Below are 24999 nucleotides of genomic sequence, written 5' to 3' on the forward strand. Positions count from 1 at the left end.
TTTGGACATATTCATTATTCAGAATTGTATTTAATCCACATATTTCTGAATTTTCCTGCTTTTCTCATTATTGACTTATAACTTCATATCATTGTGGTAGGAAAAGGTATTTGGTATAATTTTAATCATTGTATGTTTGCTAAGACTTGTTTGTGACCTTTCATATGATATATTCTGGAGAACGTTCCATGTGCTCTGAGAGGAATGTGCCTTTTCCTGCTATTGAAGGAAATGATCTCTTGTCTGTTAGATCCACTTGATAACGTCTATCTTAGGTTAAACGTTTACTTGTTGATTTTCTGTCTGAATGATTTACCTATTTTGAAGTTTCCTACTATTAAACTTTAGTAGATTTAGTAGTTTAAAGTTTCCTACTCTTATGGTAGGTGGGTTGATTAAGTGAATGTCGTTCAGTCGTGTCCGACTCTTTGCGACCCCATGAATCTCAGCACGCCAGGCCTCCCTGGCTATCACCAACTCCCGGAGTTCACCCAGACTCATGTCCATTGAGTCAGTGATGCCATCCAGCCATCTCATCCTCTGTCGTCCCCTTCTCCTCTTGCCCCCAATCCCTCCCAGCATCAGAGTCTTTTCCAATGAGTCAACACTTTGCATGAGGTGGCCAAAGTACTGGAGTTTCAGCTTTAGCATCATTCCTTCCAAAGAAATCCCAGGGCTGATCTCCTTCAGAATGGACTCGTTGGATCTCCTTGCAGTCCAAGGGACTCTCAAGAGTCTTCTCCAACACCACAGTTCAAAAGCATCAATTATTTGGCGCTCAGCCTTCTTCACAGTCCAACTCTCACATCCATACATGACCACAGGAAAAACCATAGCCTTGACTAGATGAACCTTTGTTGGCAAAGTAATGTCTCTGCTTTTTAACATGCTCTCTAGGTGGTCATTAACTTTTCTTCCAAGGAGTATGTGTCTTTTAATTTCATGGCTGCAGTCACCATCTGCAGTGATTTTGGAGCCCAAAAAATAAAGTCTGACACTGTTTCCACTTGTTCCCCATCTATTTCCCATGAAGTGATGGGACTGGATGCCATGATCTTCGTTTTCTGAATGTTGAGCTTTAAGCCAACTTTTTCACTCTCTACTTTCACTTTCATCAAGAGGCTTTTGAGTTCCTCTTCACTTTCTGCCATAAGGGTGGTGTCATCTGCATATCTGAGGTTATTGATATTTCTCCCAGCAATCTTGATTCCAGCTTGTATTTCTTCCAGTCCAGCATTTCTCATGATGTACTCTGCATATACTATATAGTCCATGAAATTCTCCAGGCCAGAATACTGGAGTGGCTAGCCTTACCCTTCTCCAGGGGATCTTCCCAACCCAGGGATCAAATCTAGGTCTCCCACATTGCAGGTTGATTCTTTACCAGCTGAGTCACAAGGGAAGCCCAAGAATACTGGAGTGGGTAGCCTATCCCTTCTCCATTGGAACTTCCTGGCCAAGAAATTGAACCGGCGTCTCCTGCATTGCAGGCAGATTCTTTACCAACTGAGCTATCAGGGAAGCCTGAGTAGATTAAAGTCCCATACTATTATTGTGGGTGCTCTTTCTCCCTTCAGAAGTATTTTTGTTGTTGTTGTTCAATATATTTATGTGCTGCAATGTTGAGTGATATGTAATATGATATCTTGTCTGGTTGAACTGATCTCTTTATAAGTATTCAGTAATCTTATTTGTCTCCTGCTATTTTTAAAGTCAGTCATGTCTGTTGAAAGTATAGCTATTCCTACTCTTGTTTTTTACTTGCACTTACTGTCTTTGTTATGGATTTATTTGGAACCTATAAGTGTTCAGACTTAAAGCTGAATGAATAGGGTCTATTCTGTTTTTAATCTCTCTAGCTATTCCATGTATTGTGATGGGAGAATTCAATCAATTTACATTTGGAGTAATTATTAATAGCTAAGTCCTTACCAATATCACCATATTAACTGTTTTCGGGCTATATGTATATTCTTCTTCCTCTCATTCCCTTTATTTATGATTTTCTATTGTGGTATGCTTCAACTACCTTTTATTTATGTTTTGTGAATCCACTATAGGGTTTCCTTTATGGTTTCTATGAGCATTAGAAAAATGTTGCATAGCAGCAATCTGTTTATTCTGATAACAATTTCGGTTGCAATTAAAACTGTTTAATCCCTCCTTTTTAAGTTTTTTAGGTCATAGTTTACATCTTTTTATACTCCATGTCCATTAATAAATTGTCAGTTCAGTTCAGTCATTCAGTCGTATCTCTTTGTGACCCCATGGATTGCAGCATGCCAGACTTCTTTGTCCATCACCAACTCCTGGAGCTTGCTCAAATTCATGTCCATTGAGTGGTAATGCCATCCAACCATCTCATCCTCTGTCATCCCCTTCTCCTCCTCCCTTCAATCTTTCCCAGCATCCGGATTTTTTCCAGTGAGTCAGTTCTTCACATAAGGTGGCCAAAGTATTGGAGTTTCAGCTTCAGCATCAGTCCTGCCAATTAATATTCAGGACTGATTTCCTTTAGGATTGACTGGTTAGATCTCCTTGGAATCCAATTGTAACTATAGCTATTTTTATTGAATATATTTGACATAAATATTTAAATCTAAGTCACTCAGTTGTGTCTGACTCTGTGTGACCCAATGGACTACACAGTCCATGGAATTCTCCAGGCCAGAATACTGGAGTGGGTAGCCGTTCCCTCCTCTAGGGGATCCTCCAAACCCAGGGATTGAATCCAGGTCTCCCACATTGCAGGAGGATTCTTTATGAGCTAAGCCACTAGGGAAGCCCATATATGACATATAAGTGTATTAATTTAGGGTGTACAATATATTAAGTTCATATATTTATACAATGTAATATGGCCATTCTTGGCAATTTAGCACCTTTCTCATATTACATTATTATTCTTTTTTGAATAGTCATACCAATTAAATTTTAGTCTCTCTGCAGATTTGTTGTCTTTATTCATTATACTGTGCCTTAGATCTCTATAGCTTACTTACTACTCATTGCAAGTTTGTACCCTGAAACATCATCTGTTTTACACACCCCGCCAATAGCATCTGTTTTTGGAAGTTTGACTTTTTTAGATTACACATATTATCGATATCACATAGCAGTTGTCTCTGTGTCTCTGAATTATCTCTCTTAACACAGTGTGCTAAGGATCCATCCAAGTTGTTGCAAATGGCAGGTGTAAACACACACGCACACACACACACCCCATCTTCATTCTTTAGCTGGTGTTGGGCATTTAGGTTGACTCTATATCTTGGTTATTGGGACTAATGCTGCAGAAACATGAGAGAGCATATATGTCTTTGAAGTCCTGTTTTTAGTTCCTTTGCTTATACCTAGAAATGGTATTGATGTTGTTCAGCTGCTAAATTGTGTTTCACTGTTTGCAATCCCATGAACTGCAGCATGCAAGTCTTCCTTGTTCTTCACTATCTCCTTGAGTGTGCTCAAAGTCACATCCATTCAGTCAGTGATGCCATCCAACCATCTCATCTTCTGCTGCTGCCTTTTCCTCCCACCTCCAATCTTTCCCAGCATCAGGGGCTTTTCCAATGAGTCAGTTCTTCACATGGCCAAAGTATTGGAGTTTCAGCTTCAACATCAGTCCTTCCAGTGAACATCCAGGACCAATCTCCTTTAGGATGGACTGGTTGGATCTCCTTGTAGTCCAAGGGACTCTCAAGAGTCTTCTCTAGTTCCACAGTTTGAAAGCATCAATTCTTTGCTGCTCAGCCTTATTTGACTTCCATACATAGCTACTGGAAAAACCAGAGCTTTGCCTACACAGACCTTTGTCAGTAAAGTGATGTCTCTACTTTTTAAAACCTGTCTAGATTTGTCATAGGTTTTCTTCCAGGAGCAGTCGTCTCATTTCATTGCTGCAGTCACCATCCACAGTGATTTGAGAGCCCAAGAAGAGGAAATCTTTCACTGCTTTTCCCTTTTCCCTTCTATAGTATAGTATGTACTAATGAAAAAAAAAATCCATGAGTAAGTTGACGTTCACATTTTAGGGTTCTACTAAGTATGAGTTGAAGTATTTTATAAATTAACCATTATTCAGTATAGTTCGCAAGATTTTTTTTTTCCATTCTGTACTTTGCCATTTTATTTTGTTTCGTTTTATTGCTTAGGGTAAGCTCTAATTTTGAGGTAGTTTCCCTTGGTGATTTTTGCTGTTGTGTGTGCTTTTAGAGTTATATCCAGAAAATCATTGCCAAAAAATGTTAAGCACCATCTTCTACACATTTCCTTAGTCATGTGAGATAGTCATCAAATTTCATTTTTCTTCCTGGATTTATGGAGCTTTTCCATATCACTTGTTAAAATGATTATTTGCCTAGTGGCTGTTTTTGAAAGTGAAAATATTAGTTGCTCAGTCATGTGTGACTCTGTGACCCCATGGACAATAGCCCACCAGGCTCCTCTGTCCATGGAATTCTCTAGGCAAGAATACTGGAGTGTTATCATTTTCTTTTGTGAAAAACTAGTAGCATCTGAGCAGTCTATTCAATTGCATATGTCTATGTGGCTATTTTTATGTCTATACCATAGTGTTTTTTAGTAGTAGTTTTTTGTAGTGTACTTTGAAATCAGGATGAGTGATTTCCAGATTGTTTTTACTCTCCTGATTGCTCTATCTGAGGTCTTTTGTGATTTCTTACAAATTTTAAAGTTGTTTCTTCTATATCTGTGAAGGATTCCTTGGGTACTTTGATGGAGATTATTACATTATCTTTAGAAGGAATATTTTGGACAATTTACCAATATTAATTTTTCAGAATCAAGAACATGGGATGTCTTTCTTTAGTTTCTTTAGTCTGTGTCTTACAGTGTTCAGTGCACCAGTCTTTAATCTTTTTGGATAGATGCATATCTAAGTTAATTTTTAATGCTATTCTGAATAGGATAGTTTTTTCTCCAAATACTTTGTGTATAGAAATCCATCTGATTGCTGTATGTTCATTTTGTACCTTAAAAATTTACTAACATCATTGCCTAGATCCAACAGTTTTTTGGTTCAATCTTTGGGGTTTATATATCATGTCATTTGCAAATAGGTACAATTAAACTTTTTCTATTTGAATGTCTTTTAGTTCTTTGTCCTGCTTAATTGCTCTAGCTAGGACTTCCATTAGTACACTGAATATGAGTAGTGGGAGTAGGCATCTTTGTCTTGTTCCTGACCTAAGAGAAAAAACGTTCAATTCTGTCCCCACTGAGTATAATGTTAGCTGTTTTTTTTTTTTTTTTTTCTTCAGTATATTGCCTTTATTATGTGGAGGGACGTTCCTTCTTATACCTAGTCTGTTAAGGGTTTTCATAATGAAAGTGTTGTATTTTGTCAAATGGCTTTTCTGCATTTATTGAGAGGATCATGTGATTTTCATCTTCACTGTAGTAATGTGATTTATGTATTCATTGGAATATTTTGAACCACTCTTATATCTGAGGTATAAATCATACTTATTCCTTGCACTTAACCTTTTTAATGTGTTCACAAATTACTTTTCTCATATTTGTTGGAAATTTTTTCCACCTATATTCAGGAAAGGGTGATATTCACAGTTTGCTCGCATCACCCTTGAAGGTTGGTAGGTAGGAATGTAGACACACTATGATCCGAGAGAATGGTGAGTCTAGCTATCTACCTGCCTACCGGTCGTTGGGGAGATGTGAGAGAACTGTGAGCCTACCTCCCTACCAAATTTAAAGGGAAATGTGAGAGAAAAATGAAACTAGGTAAGGAGGTAGGTGGAATCACTATTCTCTCACATCTCCCACCAGTGAGGTAGATAGGGTAGGTGGTGAGAGAGCCAATTCCTAGGCAGGTTGATGCTAACTAGGTCCAGAGGCCCCTAAGGAGAGAGGGGTCTGGGATTCTCAAGGAGGAAGAAAGGACAAACTTATTTTTCCTCTACATTCCTTAGGATTATATAACAATAATATATCCTGTTTGAGGACAGTCTCTGGATAAAAAATTTCTGGCTAATCCTGTTTTCTTAAAATGTAAATTATGTGAGTGGGTTTAGTAAGGTCTTTGAGGGATTCCCTGGTGACTCAGAGGTTAAAAGTGTCTGCCTGGAATGTGGGAGACCCGGGTTTGATCCCTGGGTTGGGAATATCCCCTGGAGAAGGAAATGGCAACCCACTCCAGTACTCTTGCCTGGAGAATTCCATGGAGGGAGGAGCCTGGTGTGCTACAGTCCATGGGGTCACAAAGAGTAGGACATGACTGAGCGACTTCACTTAGTAAGGTCTTTACAACCTCCAGACATTCTTTTGATTCACTGTAATAACTAATTAAAAGTATATAACTCCATTGCTAACACTAGTGAGGGGGTACTCTTTCTGCCCTCTTCTAATCTCTATGTCAGAAGCTTTCTCTATCCCTTTTATACTTTAATAAAACTTTATTACGTAAAAGCTCTGAGCAATCAAGCCTCACCTCTGACCCAGGATTGAATTCTTCCCCTCTGGAGGCCAAGAATCCCAGTGTCTTTCATGGTTCAGCAGCAACCTTTCAGTAAGTAGGTGGGTAGGTTGACGAACAATTCTCACATCCTGCCTGAAAGTAGGGAGGTAAGCAGGTAAACTCACAGGTCTCTCACATACCACTTGAAGGTGAGGGAAGGTAGGTAGGTAGACTCACAGTCCACTAATCCTCCCTGAAGGTAGATATGCAGACATCCCTCAGAAAGGTTGATAGGTAGGAATGCAGACTCGCAGTATTCTCACATTGGCCAGAAGGAAGTTGGTAGGTAAGTAGGTAGACTCACCATTCTTTCACATCACCTCAGAGGTAGGTAGGTAAACTCATAGTTCTCTCATATTCCTCTATAAGGTTGGTAGGTAGGCAAGTAGACTCACAGTTCTCTCACATTACCCTAAATAGGATGTGAGACACCGCTGAGTCTACTTACCTACCAACCTTTGAGGGGGATGTGAGAGAACTGAGTCTATCGACCTACCCTCCAAGCTTCAAGGGGTATGTGAGTTAACTGTGAAGGTGGGTAGATAGGTAGGTAGACTCAGAGTTCTCTCACATTCCCCTTGAAGAAAGATAGGTATATGGGTAGGTAGATTCAGTTCTCTCACATACCCTGAAGGAAGATATGTAGGTAGGTAGATAGAATCCCAGTTCTTTCACTTCCCACTCAAAGGTAGGTAGGTAGGAAGACACTCAGGTCTCTCACACCCCCCAAAAGAGCATGTGAGAGACCTGTGAGTCTACCTACTTTCGAGGGGGATGTGAGTGAACTGTGAAGGTAGGTAGGTAGGCAGGTAAGAAGACACAGTTCTCTCACATCCCCCTAGAAGGTTGGTAGGTAGGTAGGTAGACTCACAGTTTTCTTACATCCCCATGAAAGGTAGAGAGGTAGGTATGTGACTCACAGCTCTCTCACATCCCTCTTGAAGGTTGGTAGGTAGTTTGGTAGATAGACTCACAGTTCTTTTGTATCCCCCCAAAGATAGGTAGGTAGAGGCATGGCTCTCTCACATCCCCCTTGAAGGCTGGTAGGAAGATAGGTAGACTCACAGTTCTCTCATATCCCCCTGAAGACAGATAGCAAGGTACACTCTCTCATTCCCCCCTGAATGTAGTTATGTAAGTGCGTTCTAGGTATACTCACATTTCTTTCATGTACTCCTTGAAGGTAGGAGGGTGGGTATGTAGACTCAGAGTTCTCTCAATCCTTCTTGAAGTTTGGTAGGTATGTAGGTAGAATCACAGTTCTCTCACATCCTCCATGAAGGCAGGTAGGTAGACACAGTTCTCTTACATCCCAGTTGAAGGTTGTTAGGTAGGTAGGTAGACTCACATTTTTCTCACATGCCCCCACTCCACCCCACATACAATGTGAGAGAACTGTGTCTACTTAACTCTCTACCTACTGACCTACTTTTGGGAGGGATGTTGAGAACTGAGTCTACTTATCTACCTACCTTCCTTCAGGGTGATGTGGGAGAACTATGAGTCTACCTACCTATCTACTTACCTTTGTGGGGGTTGTGATGTGATGTGGTTCTATGCGGCATGGTGTACCAGATTACACAAGTTTATTTAATCTGTAAACAGAATGCTGGATTCTTCCTCTGTTATAATGATGTGTATTTTCCTGTTTGTTCACCTCTATGTATAATAAAATATTGACATTTACTAGTTTCTTAGTAATTGATGAAGAAACTAATTCTTCCTTGAATATAACTCAAAAGATATTGTTTATCTGTGTGTGTAGGAAAAACATAAAGACATTTGAAAAATATCTTTAGAAGTTTTAATGTCTTTTAGAAATTAAGGAAAAAATCAACCCAATCTGGCTAATGACACTTTTACCTAGTACTTATCCCTATCAGGTGTAAAATTTGCTGTTTAAACTTGTGCCTGAGAAAAATTACACATCTGCATATCACAAGCCTTTGAAATTGCAAAGAGAGCCCACAAGATGACTGGAAAATCCTCAGTGCCCAAGATCTAGTGGTCATCAAAATATTTACACCTGAGCATGTGAGAGAGGAGAGAGACAGCCTGACTATGACATGTAGTACTCTAATTCCATCACCATCCCTCATCAGTGCTTTCTAAATTGTGTCCCACATGGACCTTGCCTGGGAAAGAAATTCTGTATGCAGTGGTCCCCAAGTTCTGCCATCTAATGCCTGATGATCTGAGGTGGAACTGATGTAATAATCGTAAAGCACACAATAAATGTGATGTGCTTGCACCACTGAAAAACCACCCCCTCCTCCCCTACTCTACCCCCCTGCCAGTCCACGGAAAAACTATATTCCCCCAAACCATCCCTGATGCCAAAAAGGCTGGGGACCACTGGTGTAGAGCATCAACATTCATTCCACAGGGTCCTGTTCATGTGTTGTTGGTCACTATATGCTTCTGTAAAATTGATCCATACTGTACCTTCAAGACAATATATTTTCATTTTATTGAAGAACTTAAAATTATGGGAATATAAAAATTTCAGACAACACTTGTCCAAGAGATCTATTTCTTCCAAACAGACTTTTAGAAAACTTCAAATTAGTGTTAGTGAGCAGAGGCTGTCCATCACCCTATTCACAATGTCTATTCTCTAAAGTTCATTTCATCCCAGTGTTAGAAGAGCCTAAATGGTAAAATGTTAAAGGAGATCTGATGAATGCTATTATCAATATGCAATTTTTCTGTGATGTAAATGTTGAGATAGAAATTAGACACTGAGAAAAATATTAAGTAGCTATTAAAAACTCAGAACAAAGACAACATTAATTTTAACTGTTTTCATGAGGTTACCAACTGTTTTCTTAATAGCTTCTTATGATTTGGTTTTTCTACATTGGCTTCGAGGCAGAGAACATAAAATAGCAAAGGACAAAAGAGAAAGTGAGTCACTAATGAAGCTGACACCTTATTAGCTTTAAAATATGCAGTCTGATACTTACCTGGCAGGGAAATATCACAATCAAAATACTGAGTATGCTTTTCCATGAATACTATTAAAGCCCTGAGAAGACTAAAAGGTCCTATCAAATTTCAGGCAGTGAACCCAACTAGTTAAAAAATGCATGCTTTACCACAGCTAAATCAAAAATAATTTAGCAACCCAGTGATGAACTAAAGGCCACCTTTTTTTTTTTTTTTTTAAGGAGGAATTGTTTTTTCATACATTTGATTGGTTTAACCTCTATTTCATGAGACATTTCCAAGCAAAACTAAATACAAAGCTAATCAAAGTGGAGTAGTACTTTGAGCAGACATTAATCCCGTAATCCTCTATTAGATAGCTACTATGTGAAGAGTAATGCAAGAAGTAACCTAGGAAAGAAATACTCTTATATATATATAAAGCAATTTTCCCTAATCAATTAATACATTGTACAAACATAAACAGACTTCCCTAGTGGCTCAGATGGTAAAGCATCTGCCTACAATGTGGGGAGATCCGGGTTCAATCCCTGGGTTGGGAAGATCTCCTGCAGAAGGAAATGGCAACCCACTCCAGTATTCTCGCCTGGAAAATCCCATGGACAGAGGAGCCTCTTAGGCTGCAGTTATGGGTTCGCAAAGAGTGGGACACGACTGAGCAACTTCACTTTCACTTTCATAAACATAAAACAGTCAGAATACAAGCAAATATAAAACAGTGGAAAATACTGCATGCAATATAATTCAAAACTAGAAAATAAAACAAAGAAATTAATATAGAGGCAAAAGAACTGGAATTGGACTAAACAAAACAGTATTCAACTTAATTTTCTGTGTCTTAACTTCCCAGAATCTTTTAAAAGGTTATTGTGCATTATTTTATAATAATACTTACAGACATAATTCTGTAAACTTCTCTGACCAGAGAACTTGCCATTTTATTAACATTGCAGAAAACAATTTCTACTAAACTCAGGTTTACAAATGCTGTTTCAGTGGGAAAATTGTATCCCGTACATTTGAAGTATATCTTTGTATGCAGAATTCTCAAAAATCCAACACCCTGTTAGTTTCTTGATGCATATTTCCCCCTTCTTCCTTTAAAAATAAGCTAGTAAGAGAATAGCAAACAAGCAGTTTCAAAGGACGCAAACAACTAAATTTAATGGCTATCACAATAGGGGTTCAGAAGAGGGATAACAATTTTCTTGAGGAGAGCTATCCCCTAACTGTAGCACATATCCTGTAAGCTGGTGATTATTGAGGAACCTCTTTATATTTATGTTAGTCATAGCTGTCATGCAGAATAGCTGAGTCAGTGTTCCATTATAAATTTGTGTTTGTGCTCAATGTCTAATTCATGCTATCTAGCTGAATGAGTAACAACATAGGGAAAAAGAACTACGATGAAACAATTCTATTTGCTAATCCAACTAATGGGATGTCATAATTCATTTAACAAGGATTAATTCCACTCTCTGTTTTAGTTACTGTACTAGGGAATATCTTAAGGAGTATCATGTGGTGCCTTTCCGAGAGGTGAGAGAAGGAATTGGCCTACCTCTCAGATACATGAAATATCAGATGCATTTTATTTTTAACTAAAAGAGACACTGATGGACCCCTTATTACACTATGAATAATCAAGAATTCAAAGCATATAGAAAGGAAAGCCACATTTTTTGAAGCCAAAATACCCAGGGCCAAGTTTAGAATATGGTTTGTGATAGCAACATGTTACTTGTCTATGCCTCATTGGCTTCCTCATTAGTGCAGTTGTGAAAATAATGAAACATTAATGAAAATAGTAATACATATTATGTCTAGTCAAGGCTATGGTTTTTCCTGTGGTCCTGTATGGATGTGAGAGTTGGACTGTGAAGAACGCTGAGTGCTGAAGTATTGATGCTTTTGAACTGTGGTGTTGGAGAGGACTCTTGAGAGTCCCTTGGACTGCAAGGAGATCCAACCAGTCCATTCTGAAGGAGATCAGCCCTGGGATTTCTTTGGAGGGAATGATGCTGAAGCTGAAACTCCAATACTTTGGCTGCCTCATGCGAAGAGTTGACTCATTGGAAAAGACTCTGATGCTGGGAGGGATGGGGGGCAAGAGGAGAAGGGGATGACAGAGGATGAGAAGGCTGGATGGCATCACTGACTCAATGGACGTGAGTCTGAGTGAACTCCGGGAGTTGGTGATGGACAGGGAGGCCTGGCATGCTGCGATTCATGGGGTCGCAAAGAGTCGGACACGACTGAGCGACTGGACTAAACTGAACTGAATAATATTAGTAATGTATGCCCTCAAACACTGTTCAAGGTGTTTTTGAAATTAAATAAATATATACCAGGTAAAATAATAAAGCATTCAAACATTTTAAATACCATTAACTATGCTTTTAACTTAAAATTTCTTTCCTGAAATTGCAAGTGACAAGTTTGAAGTTACTCCATCTAAGTAAAATTTATCTACATAAACTCTGTTCTATTCATATCAGCTGTAGTGTCATCACAGTTCATTAAGAAGAAAATGAATCTTGATTAGAATAAATTTTGAAATAGTATTAAGCCACTTTATAGGTATATTTTTGCGAAAAAATGGATGGTTTCACTCTAGCATTTCATTTTATTTAATTCCATTTATGGTATTTTTCATAACTGAAAAATCTAATGGCAAAGTCTTTCTTCTGTGAATAGCTATTCATCGGAAAAAAATGAATTTTTTAAAATCACTGTCTAATCCTGAATCATACAACAGTAGGTTCCAAATCATAAGTACCTCATGTGCAATAGGTTATTTTCTAGGTATTTGAATTTTCCTTTAGAGTAAAATTTTCATGACAAATTCAAAATCTAATCTACTGGAAAAATTGCCACTGCCAACAAGTAAAACAACACATTTCTATAAAACTATGTAATATTTGTACAGTAAATTCATAGTTATATAACCTCAGGCAACATTTCCTCAACACTGGCTATGTACAGTATTTATGTAAAACTTATCAGGTTTTTCCATTAGGTAGATAGATAGTGTGTGTGTGTGTGTGTGTGTGTGTGTGTGTATGAGTATAACCAGAAAAGTTGTATTAATAATATAGAATCATCTATTAACTAATTTGAATGACCAATAGAAATATTTTTGCAACTAAATGTAATTGTTAATATTTGTACAGAATCACCACAGCATGATATAATCACCGAAAAAGAGACAATTTCAAATAAATTATAAAAGCAACATCCATAATTCTTAATTTCTTAATCCTGTGCTGTGGTTAGTGAGCATAGGTAACATTTTGACAGTGTCAAAGATAATGTAACATTTTATAGTTAATAGTTTTTTTCTAGTTTTTTATTAAAATAGGATTTCCTGCTTAGTTTTTTAAAAATAATGTTTCCCTTACCTATGATACTGGGAAATTGTTAGAAATGCAAGTAAGTAATTTTTAAATTCCTACAAACATGAAATCATCAATACCAAATTTACACACTTTAAAACACATTTAAACTAATTTGACATCATACTAAATAAATCATTTAATCTAGCATTCAATTCTGTATTTTCCCAAAATTGTGTTTTTATATACAGTTTACAATGACTGCCTATATTCACTTGAATATATTCAGTTTTATTTATTATAAAACATTTCACATTTTTCTTTTTTTTTATTTTATTTTTAAACTTTACAAAATTGTATTAGTTTTGCCAAATATCAAAATGAATCCGCCACAGGTATACATGTGTTCCCCATCCTGAACCCTCACATTTTTCTTTTCCCCTTTCATAATATATGTCTTAGGTTGGAATATCTTATCCTTTGTGACATGGATGTACATTTGCATTATAGAATTTATCTTTTCAGGTAAAATTTTTTTCCAGTGATGCTAATAGATATAGGGAATATTTCACTTTACACAAAACCCTATAACACAATCTCAACAAAAATAAAAAATAAAAATAAAAAAGTCTGGTTTAATGGAATAAAGTAAACCTGACTACTGGCAAAGTAGCAACTGTAAAGGATTTAGGCAAAAAGGTAGCTTTTACAATGTATTTTTCAAATAAATTACTTCCCTTAGAAGACTAATATAGAGGAGAATAAAAGCTGAGGACCAATAGGTAGGAATGATTTATAAAATCGTGATACTTGGGGAGTTAGGAGAGAAAGTGAACCTCTATTTAACCTCCTTTCATGTGTCCTAAAAAAATAGCCAGGGCAGTTTCATTTAACCAGCTGATTTTAAATTGTTCCTTGAGGCTGATTTTATAAAACTTCTTTGATTTTATGGTTGTGCAGTTTTTTGTTTTTTTTTTTTTTTTTTTTTCTGAGTTCTCCATGACAAGAAATACATTATAGTACATTATCAGTTTTATTTTTAAATGGATTTAATTTTAATAAACTGTGATTTGTTGAAATTTTAGGTTCCATCAAATGTAATGGCACTTGTGTGAAATAAAAATGTACATCTCCATATTAAAAAATAAATAAATAAAACAGACCAGTCTCTTTAAAATGGCCAAAAGTATATTATATTTATTAACTTAAAACTGGTTGTGCAGTTTTATGAGCACCGTAAATGCCACAAACCTCAGAAATGGCGAATCATTTCAATAGAAGCACCCTTTTTTTTTGTAATCAGGATGAAGTTAAGTTACTGAGAGCTGAAATCTTTTAACAGAGTTACTCTGGCTTACATTTCACATGACTACCTAACATGAGCATTAGTAGAGTATTGTATTACCCTGAGTACAGTTTATTATAGATCTTCATTACTTAAACTTTTCTTTTCTCTGAGCCAATAGTCTATGACCTATTTATAGTGCAGCAATGTCAGGAGTCTGTCTACTAAATTTAAAACTTAGCAATACATCTATGAGCACAAAGCAGTTACTCTTCAGAAGGCACTGACCACAGAGGCATTGGGGATTGACACGCTAGAGATAGAGCAATTATTATTCTTGTACTAGGATACGAAGTATTTTTTTAATCTACAATCTTACTATTGTGAAAGGCCAGTGATTGCACAATGATCATCAGATATCACTGACAGAGCAGAATGGACCAAGGTGTATCTGATGTAGTCTAGTACATTTAATATGACCCATGCCTAAAAAAGCTCAGAGGGTGACTTTTAAAAAGGCATCATTTCATTTTGATTCATGAAAAAATAACGGGGGTGCTGTTTTTGTTTTTCAGGTATTTAAAATTTTTCTTTAGAATCAAATCCACATTGTTTTTTAATGGACTTGTAGCAAAGCATGTGATAATGATAGTGGATGCAATTTCCTTTTATTATAAGTGAAATCACTCCTCCTGAGATCTTGAGGACACTTGAGCACTTTCACTTTTCATGAGAGCGCAATAATTGCTCATCCTAAAATTTAGCACTGCCACTTAGGACAAGAAGACAGTCTCTAGATATACCTGCAATACGTTTACCAAGTTGTGCTTTCCAAATTATGACATACATTTCACAAGTACATTCTTGTAGTTTGTGTTGAGAAGCAAAAACCTCACACAAAAGGCTGAAAAGAGAATCATTTTAACTTCAAGCAGAAATCTATTATTATCTCTATCCAGGATTCCAAATAAAGAATGTCCAAGAGAAAGCAGCACTAGTGGAGATAAAAATGAACATTTTAGATTAGCTTTCAAGAGCTGCATGTTGAAAGAGAAAAAATAGTGAACCTGAGCCACATTCTATAAATTCTACAAAGGTTATTGTCACCATCAGTCAATATAACTAAAATGAAGCTATGAGAATTGAGTGTCCTTAAGCTGATAACTCCAAATTATTTTGTCCTTAAATATATGAGAACAATGTACAGCTTTGAATTTTACATTAGTGGCATACAGTGAGAAGTACAAGACAATGGACATTGCCTAGGAATGTAGGACTAAAGTGACATGCCTAGCCAGTTATCAAATATTAAGGACATAAACTAACTCACAGTAAAAAGTGTTAACTGGTGGCAAATAAAGGTCCATGTAGTCAAGGCTATGGTCTTCCCAGTGGTCATGGACAGTTGTGAGAGCTGGATCATAAAGAAGGCCAGAGTGCTTAAGAATTGATGCTTCTGCACTGTGGTGTTGGAGGACTCCTGAGATTCCCTTGGATTGCAAAGAGATAAAACCAGTCAATCTTAAAGAAAATCAACCCTGAATAACTCATTGGAAGGGCTGATGCTGAAGCTCCAGTATTTTGGTCACCTGATGTGAACAGCCAAATCATTGGAAAAGACTCTGATGCTGGTAAAGATAGCGGGCAAAAGGAGTAGAGGGTGTCAGAGGATGAGACAGCTGGATGGCATCACTGATGCAATGGACATGAACTTGGGCAAACTTTGGGAGATGGAGAGGGACAGGAAGGCCTGGCATGCTGCAGTCCATGGGGTTGCAAAGAGTAAGATGTGACTGAGCCACTGAACAAGAACAATAAGAGCAACATCAAAATTACCAACAAACACTGTAACAATGATTCCTCTTTATTGAGAGTCAGGCCTTTGTTTTAGTATTTGTTGTTTAGTTGCTAAGTAGTGTCTGACTCTTTTGCTAACCCATGGACTGTAGCCCACTGGGTTCCTCTATCCATGGGATTTCTCAGGCAAGAATACTAGAGTGGGTTGCCATTTCCTTTTCTACCATACTGTATTTTGAATCCAAGTACCTCAAGTTGATTTTTTAAAAATAATAGCATTTGTATCAAAGCACACAATGTATTTTCTTAATTAAGTTGATTACACAATCCTTTGAGGTTTAACAGTAACTTTTTCTTATTTAGAAATGATACAAGATAGATTTAAAGAGGTTGAACTGGTTTTCAAACCCACAGAACTGGTGACAGCTGAAGCAGGATTGACACTCAACAATATCCCACCTTAGGGAATGTTTCTAAAGAGTGGTTCTCAAATTTTCTTTCCTGTACCTATTACTCTTTCAAAGATCTGCAGCCTATCATGGCAAAAATAGGAGATACAAATTTCCAAAGAAAAGGATGTATGTACTTTCTGACTTTCTAATAATATATTTAATGTTTATGATAGGATTTGATGACATAAAAAGTACAATAATGTTAGTAAATCAAATTAATTTTTATGACCTTAAGGTTTAAAGACATGTTTACATTACTACTTCCTTAAGTATGTAATGATACTGTTGAGTATGCATTTTAATACTATGTTAATTATACATTACAAAATCATATATTGGATATCATGTTTATGTTTATTACAGTAATACAGATAGTTTTCAAATAATTTTGTGTTACTAAAGCTTAGTCACTACAGTACACATTTCCTGTACTAAATATTGTTTGATCCTATAAATAACTTCGTATGCTAGACATTGAGATCCTATTATAACAAAAGTAAACTGCTAACATGAGGAACTGTATTACTAAATGCCATAGGGCAAGCAAGTGCCAGAACCAATTTGAACTGATACTCTTAACCATCATACTATACTGTCAAGGCCAAGGTAGAAATTATCTATATATAGACAATGATACCTTAATACTTGGAAAGGGCAATAACTGAACCAATAATGTAAATTTCAAAAGGAAAACGGGTTGCTTTTTTAAGAGTATCAATTTTTGCCTTGCTGAATAGAGACAAACAACAGGAACCATCGAGAACTGCATAGAATGACAATCCATTCAGGAAATCCACCGAAAAACATGTAGAACAAAACCTTCCAGAATTGAAGAGAGAAACAATTCTATAAAAGTATTTGGAGACTTTAATACTACACTATAAGTAATATAGGTAGGACAACTAAACAGAAGTAAAGTAGAATGATGTCAGCAGGATAGACTGGGAAGTCAAAGTTAAACTGATTTCTTAAATTGACAAGAAAACATAGTAAACAGCAATGCAAACCATCTGAAAGTATAAATTATTCCAGTAATGGTAAATATATAGACAGAGAATAATGAAACACATTAATGGTAGTGCATAAAACACTTTTGATCCTCTTAAGAAAGATAGAGTTTCATTAATGGATAAATGATATAAAAAGAAGCAAACACTACAAAAACACAACGTAGAAAGAGGAGAAATTTACAGTTTCTGTATGTTATTAAAATTAAGATGTTACTGTTTTATTGGTGGGTTACATTAGCATTCAGCGTGTCCTTCCTCTTTTCTCTGTTTTTTGTTTTTTTAATTAACATCTATTGAACATATTAACTGAATAAAAGTGCTTCTGCAAATCATACCACAGAGATTGTGGATATAAGGAACTTACTGAAACTTCCCTACCCTCACTTGCCACAATCAGGGAAAAGGGAAACTAGAAAGAGCGAAACTACATAGATACCCATGTTGAGAGAGTATTGTAGGGGTCCAGGCTGCCTGAGGGAAGAATCTGACATAAAATCAGAGTGGGGTAGAGAGGTCTTTAGATGCACAGCAGAGGGAGAACTTGCTGAGGGGCCTAAAATAACATATTAAAAGTATTAAAAGACAAAACTTGCCAGCCAAGAAACTATATCTCACAAAGTCATCCTTCAGATACTAAGAAGAAAGAGAACTTTCCAAAACAAAACCAGAGGGAGTTCCCTGCTACTAGACTTCACTCAGAGAAACAGAGAGTTTCTCTGTTGAAAGTTGAAATGAAAAGATACTAATCTGAAACATGAAAACATATGAAGGTACACAACATTCTAATAAAGATGAAAAAAATATTAGAAAAATGTAACTATATTAGGCTGGTGTGTTATCCAGTTAACTATACATGATAAAGGACAAGAGCATTAAATCTATAGCAAACATTATCTGTTAATGAAAATGCAGTGTAAAAAGGTAATTATATAAAATTACATAATGGGATGAGTAAAAGTATGGAGCTTTTATATACAAAAGAACTTAAGTGCTATTAAAAATGGACTACTTTATCTAAGTCTCATTGTAACCACAAATCAAAGATCTAAAGTAAATTCATGACACATAAAAAAAGAATGACAGAGAATGGAAAAACATATTCTATGAAAATGGAAATCAAAAGAAACTTGGAGGACCAATACTCATATCAGATAAAATAGGCTTTAAAATAAAGACTGTTATAAGAGGCTATGAAGACACTACATAATTAATAATCAAGGGATAATTTAAGAAGAAGATATAACAATTGCAAATATGTATGCCCTAAACATAGGAGCATCTCAATATTTAAAGCAAATACTAACCAACCTAGATAGCATATTCAAAAGCAGAGACATTACTTTGCCAACAAAGGTCCATCTAGTCAAGGCTATGGTTTTTCCTGTGGTCATGTATGGATGTGAGTTGGACTATGAAGAAGGCTGAGCACTGAAGAATTGATGCTTTTGAACTGTGGTGTTGGAGAAGACTCTTGAGAGTCCCTTGGACTGCAAGGAGATCCAACCAGTCCATTCTGAAGGAGATCAGCCCTGGGATTTCTTTGGAGGGAATGATGCTAAAGCTGAAACTCCAGTACTTCGGCCACCTCATGCGAAGAGTTGACTCATTGGAAAAGACTCTGATGCTGGGAGGGATTGGGGGCAGGAGGAGAAGGGGATGACAGAGGATGAGATGGCTGGATGACATCACTGACTCAATGGACGTGAGTCTGAGTGAACTCCGGGAGTTGGTGATGGACAGGGAGGCCTGGCGTGCTACGATTCATGGGGTTGCAAAGAGTCGGACATGACTGAGCGACTGATCTGATCTGAACAACAATAAAGGGAGAATCAATAGTAACACAGTAATAGTGGGGGACTTTAACACCCCACTTTCATCAGTAGATCATCCAGACAGAAAATCAATAAGGAAACACAGGCATTAAATGAAACCTTAGACCAGATAGTCTAATTGATAGTTATAGAGCACTCCATCTAAAAGCAGCAGAACATATTCTCAAGTTCACATATAACATTCTCCAGGATTGACCACATGCTGGGTCACAAAATGAGACTTGGATAATTTAAGAAAACTGAAATCTTATTAAGCATGTTTTCTGACCACAATGCTATGAGGTTAGAGATAAACCCTAAGGAAAAAAAAAACCTAAAAACTCAAGACACATGGAGCCTAAACAGTGGATCACTGAAGAAATCAAAAGAAAGAAAAAAAAAAAAAAAAAAGCCAGAAACAAATGACAATGAAAGCACAAGTATCCAAAACCTATGCAGTAAAAGCAGTTCTAAGAGGCAAGTTTATAATAATACAAAATTACCTCAGGGAAAAAAAAATCTCAAATAAATTGCCTAACCTTACACCTAAAGCAAATAGAGAAAGGAGAATAAGCAAAATCCAAAGTCAGTAGAAGGAAAGAAATCATAAAGATTAGAGAAGTAACTAAAATAAAGGCAAAACAATAGCAAAGGTCAATGAAACCAAAAACTAGTTCTTTGAAAAGATAAATAACATTGATAAACTTTTATTCAGACTCATCAAGAAAAAAAGAGAGTGGACTCAATAAAAGTACAAGTGAAAAAGGAGAAGTTACAACTGACACTACAGAAATACAAGGGATCATAAAAGACTACTACAAGCAATCATATGCCAATCAATAAAATGGACAACCTGTAAGAAATGGACAAATTCTAAGAAAGGTACAATCTCCCAAGACTCAACCAGGAAGAAATAGAAGATATGAACAGACAAATAAAAAGCATTGAAACTGAAACTATAAGTAAAAAAACTCCTAACAAAAGTTCAGGATCTGATGCCTTCTCAGGCATCTTCTATCAGACATTTAAAGGAAGTTAACATTTGTCCTGAAATTGTTTCAAAAACTGAAGAGAAAGGAAAACTCCCAAACTCACTCTATGAGGCCACCACCACCTTGATACCTAAACCAGACAAAGATACCACAAAAAAGAAAAGAAAGAGAAAATTACAGGTCCGTATTGCTTATGAACATAGACAGAAACATCCTTAATGAAATACTAGCAGTCTGAACCCAGTATATACATTACTGGATCATACACCATGGTCAAGTGGGATTTATTCCAAGCAAGCAAGGATTTTTCTGTATATGCAAATCAATCAGTGTGATCTACCACATTAACAAATTGAAGAGTAAAAACCATATGATCATCCCAATAGATGCAGAAAAAGCTTTCCACAAAACTCAGCACCCATTTATGATATAAACTCTCCACAAAGTCAGCAGAGAAAAGACATTCCTCAACATAATAAAGTCCATATGCAATAAACCTATAGCTAACATCCTACTAAATGGTGAAAAGCTGAAATCATTTCCTCTAAGATCAGTGACTAGACAAGGATGCCCATACTTGCCACATTTTTTCCAACATATTTCTGTAATTTCTAGGTTTAACAATCAGAATAAAAAGAAATACAAGGAATCCAAATTGGAAAAGAAGTTAAACTGTCACTGTTTGCTTATGACACAATACTATACATAGAAAATCCTAAACATGCTACTAGAAAACTACTAGAGCTTATCAGTGAATTTGGTAACGTTGCAGGTTACAAAATTCTTACACAGAAATCTATTGCATCTCTATACACTAACAATGAGAAAACAGAAAGAGAAATCAAGGAAACTATTCCATTCACCATTGCCATGAAATGAATAAAATACTTAGGAATAAATCTACCTAAATAATCAAAGGCCTGTATATAGAAAACTATAGCAAACTGATGAAAGAAATCAAAGATGACACAAAGAGATGGAGAAATATACCATGTTCATGGATCAGAAAAATCAATATAGTGAAAATGAGCATACTACCCAAAGCAATCTATAGATTCAATGAAATCCATATAAAGCTACCAACAGTATCTTTCACAGAACTAGAACAAGTAATTTCACAATTTGTATAGAAATACAAAACACCTTGCATAACCAAAGCAATCTTGAGAAAGAAGAATGGAACTGGAGGAATCAACCTTCCTGACTTCAGGCTATACTACAAAGCTACAGACAAGAACAGAAATATAGAACAAATAGAACAAAATAGAAAGCCCAGAGATAAATCCACGCACCTATGGACACCTTATCTTTGACAAAGGAGGCAAGAATATACAATGGAGAAAAGACAATCTCTTTAACAAGTGGTGCTGGGAAAACTGGTCAACCACTTGTAAAAGAATGAAACTAGAACACTTTCTAATACCATACACAAAAATAAACTCAAAATGGATTAAAGACCTAAACGTAAGACCAGAAACTATAAAACTCCTAGAGGAGAACATAGGCAAAACACTCTCTGACATAAATCACAGGAGGATCCTCTATGACCCACCTCCCAGGGTAATGGAAATAAAAGCAAAAATAAACAAATGGGACCTGACTAAACTTAAAGGTTTTGCACAATGAAGGAACCTATAAGCAAGGTGAAAAGACAGCCTTCAGAATGGGAGAAAATAATAGCAAACGAAGCAACTGTCAAAGAATTAATCTAAAAAATATAGGAGCAGCTCCTGTAGCTCAATTCCAGGAAAAAAAAAAAATTGGTCCAAATAACTAAACAGGCATTTCTCCAAAGAAGACATACAGATGGCTAACAAACACATGAAAAGATGCTCAGCATCACTCATTATCAGAGAAATGCAAATCAAAAGCACAATGAGGTACCATCTTAGGCCGGTCAGAATGGCTGCTATCAAAAAGTCTACAAACAATAAATGCTGGAGAGGGTGTGGAGAAAAGGGAGCCCTCTTACACTGTTTTTGGGAATGCAAACAAGTACAGCCACTATGGAGAACAATGGGGAGATTCCTTAAAATCCTGGAAATAGAACTGCCATACAACCCAGCAATCCCACTGCTGGGCATACACAGTGAGGAAACCAGAATTGAAAGAGACACATGTACCCCAATGTTTATTGCAGCACTGTTTACAATAGCTAGCACATGGAAACAACTTAGATGCCCATCGACAGACAAATGGATACGAAGGCTGTGGTACATATACATAGTGTGGAACACTGCTGCTGCTGCTGCTGCTAAGTCACTTCAGTCGTATCCGACTCTGTGTGACCCCATAGATGGCAGCCCACCAGGCTTCCCCATCCCTGGGATTCTCCAGGCAAGAACACTGGAGTGGGTTGCCATTTCCTTCTCCAATGCATGAAAGTGAAAAGTGAAAGTGAAGTCGCTCAGTTGTGTCCAACTCTTAGCGACCCCATGGATTGCAGCCTACCAGGCTCCTCCTTCCATGGGATTTTCCAGGCAAGAGTACTAGAGTGGAGTGCCATTGCCTTCTCCGAATGTGGAACACTACTCAGCTATTAAAGAACAACACATTGAATCAGTTCTAATGAGGTGGATGAAACTGGAGCCTATTGTATAGAGTGAATTAAGTCAGAAAGGAAAACACCAATATGGTATATTAATGCATATATGTGGAATTTAGAAAGATGGCAGCGATGACCCTATATGTGAGACAGCTAAAGAGACTCAAATATAAAGAACAGACTTTTGGACTTGGGAGAAGGCGAGGGTGGGATGATTTGAGAGAATAGCATTGAAACATGTGTATTACCTTATGTGAAATAGATGGCCAGTCTAAGTTCAATGCATGAAGCAGGGCACTGGTGAGCATTTTGCTAAGTGGAATTAAGTCAAAGAGAGAAAAACATTGTGTATCATTTATATGTAGAATATAAAAAATACAATAAATTGGGCTTCCCTCATAACTCAGTTTGCAAAGAATATGCCTGCAATGAAGGAGACCCAAGTTTGATCCCTGGGTCAGGAAGGTCCCCTAAAGAAGGAAATGGCAAGCCACTTTGGTATTCTTGCCTGGGGAATCTCAAGGACAGAAGAGCCTTGTAAGCTTTATCCAATGGAGTCCAATAGAGTTGGACCCGACTTAGTGACTCAGTCAGTCAGTCAGTGTATGTAAAAAAAAGAAGACTCACAGATATAGGGGACAAACTAGTGGTAACTTGGGTGAGGGTGAGCAATACAATAGTAGGGAAGTGGGAAGTAGAAACTACGATGTAAAATACGCTACAAGGATATATTATATAACACAGGGAGTACAGCTAATATTTTGTAATAATTATAAACAGTATAATTTTTTAAACTTATATAAAATAAAATACTAAATTTAAAAAAACAAAATGTAAGAGGGAGGTTAAAACTGATACCACAGAAATACAAAAGATCATGACACTATTATGAACAATTTTACAGCTAAAAATTGGAAAGTCAAGAATTGAATAAATGTCCAGAAACATCCAACTTTCCAAGACTAAATCATAAAGAAACAGAAATTCTGAACAGATTACTAGTGAAGACATTAGATCAACAACCAAAAATATCCCCCAAAATAAAAATCCAGGACTAAATGGCTTCACTGTTGAATTCCACCAAACACTTAAAGAATTAACACCAATCTTTGTTAAATTCTTCTAAAAAATAGAATATAATGTTACTCTGATACCAATACCAGACAATAGTGCCACAAGAAAAGATAATTACAGGTCAATATGCCAGATGAACATATAGCCAAAAGTTCTCAATAAGGTATTAACAAACCAACTTCAATGATACATTGAAAGAATCATATACCATGAAGAGTCAACAGAACTATCTGAGGTTCTTTAGGGAAGATGCCAATGGCTGTGTCAGTACTATTACTGCATAAAAATTATGAAGCTTAAGTGCATAAATATAAAATTCTCTATTCAAAATACAATGTTATAATCCTGGTGTCACCTTTAAAGTGAATAATGAGAGTTACTACTCTTTCTGTCAACCCTATTCTGATGCCTAAAAATTTATTATTTAGAAATCTAATATCAAGGGCTCTTTGCAGTTTTTTATATTGGACTCAGTCTCTGTGGATTATAAATCCACTCTTAATATTACAAAAGAGAAAATGAAATCATGTTGTTTCCAACAACATCACACGCTGTCACATGGTTTGAAATATAATCTCATAGCTTTGTGGTCAGAAAAGATGCCTGACATGATTTCAATTTCTTTAAATTTGATTAGGTGGGATTTACACCAGGGATTGGTAGATAGGTTTACACTCACCACTTGATCAATGTGATATACCAGATTTATAAAATGAGGGGCAATAATTATATGATTATCTCAATACATGTAGAAAAAGCACCTGACAAATTTCAGCACACATTTCTGTTAAAAAAAAAAAAAAAACTCAACAAAATCGTATAAAGGGAATTTAACTTACCATAATAGAGACTACATATGATAAAGTCACAGCTTAAATAGTACTGCAAGGTGAAAACTTCCTAAAATATCAGATGCAAGACAAGCATACCCACTCTTGCCACTTTTATTCAGTATAGTCCTAAAAGTTCTAGCCAGAGAAAGTAGGCAAGAAAAAGAAACAAAAGCCATCCAAATTGCAAGGAAGAAGTAAAACTGTCACTCTTTGTAGGTGACATACTATTCTATACAGAAAACCTTAAGCCCTCCCCCCACAAAACAAAACAAAACAAAACTGTTAGATCAACTAACTCAGTAGAGTTACAGTGAAAAAACTTACGGTTTCCAGTCTGGCATGTAAGGAGTTTGGAAGTCTCCATTCCATCCTAACAAAATGTAAAAGCCTGAAAAAATATATATAGTTATGTATAATGAAATA

The 24999-nt window shown here is 36.4% G+C and overlaps 2 long non-coding RNA genes across 2 annotated transcripts in view; one reads left to right on the top strand and one right to left on the bottom strand.

The window, feature by feature from the left end:
• The window catches only part of LOC129650012 (uncharacterized), a 135021-nt gene that overhangs the window by 45161 nt on the left and 64861 nt on the right, over positions 1–24999 (top strand). The window lies entirely within an intron of this gene.
• LOC129650011 (uncharacterized) overlaps positions 13954–24999 on the bottom strand; it is a 130755-nt gene continuing 119709 nt past the window's right edge. Inside the window, exons 3-4 of the long non-coding RNA XR_008713527.1 lie at positions 24901–24964; positions 13954–15552 (exon numbers count right to left, since the gene is read on the bottom strand). This is a non-coding gene — a long non-coding RNA (uncharacterized LOC129650011). The remainder of the gene's footprint in view (positions 15553–24900; positions 24965–24999) is intronic.

This window comes from Bubalus kerabau, chromosome 4 (genome assembly GCF_029407905.1).
Source record: "Bubalus kerabau isolate K-KA32 ecotype Philippines breed swamp buffalo chromosome 4, PCC_UOA_SB_1v2, whole genome shotgun sequence".
NCBI classification, from domain to species: domain Eukaryota; kingdom Metazoa; phylum Chordata; class Mammalia; order Artiodactyla; family Bovidae; genus Bubalus; species Bubalus kerabau.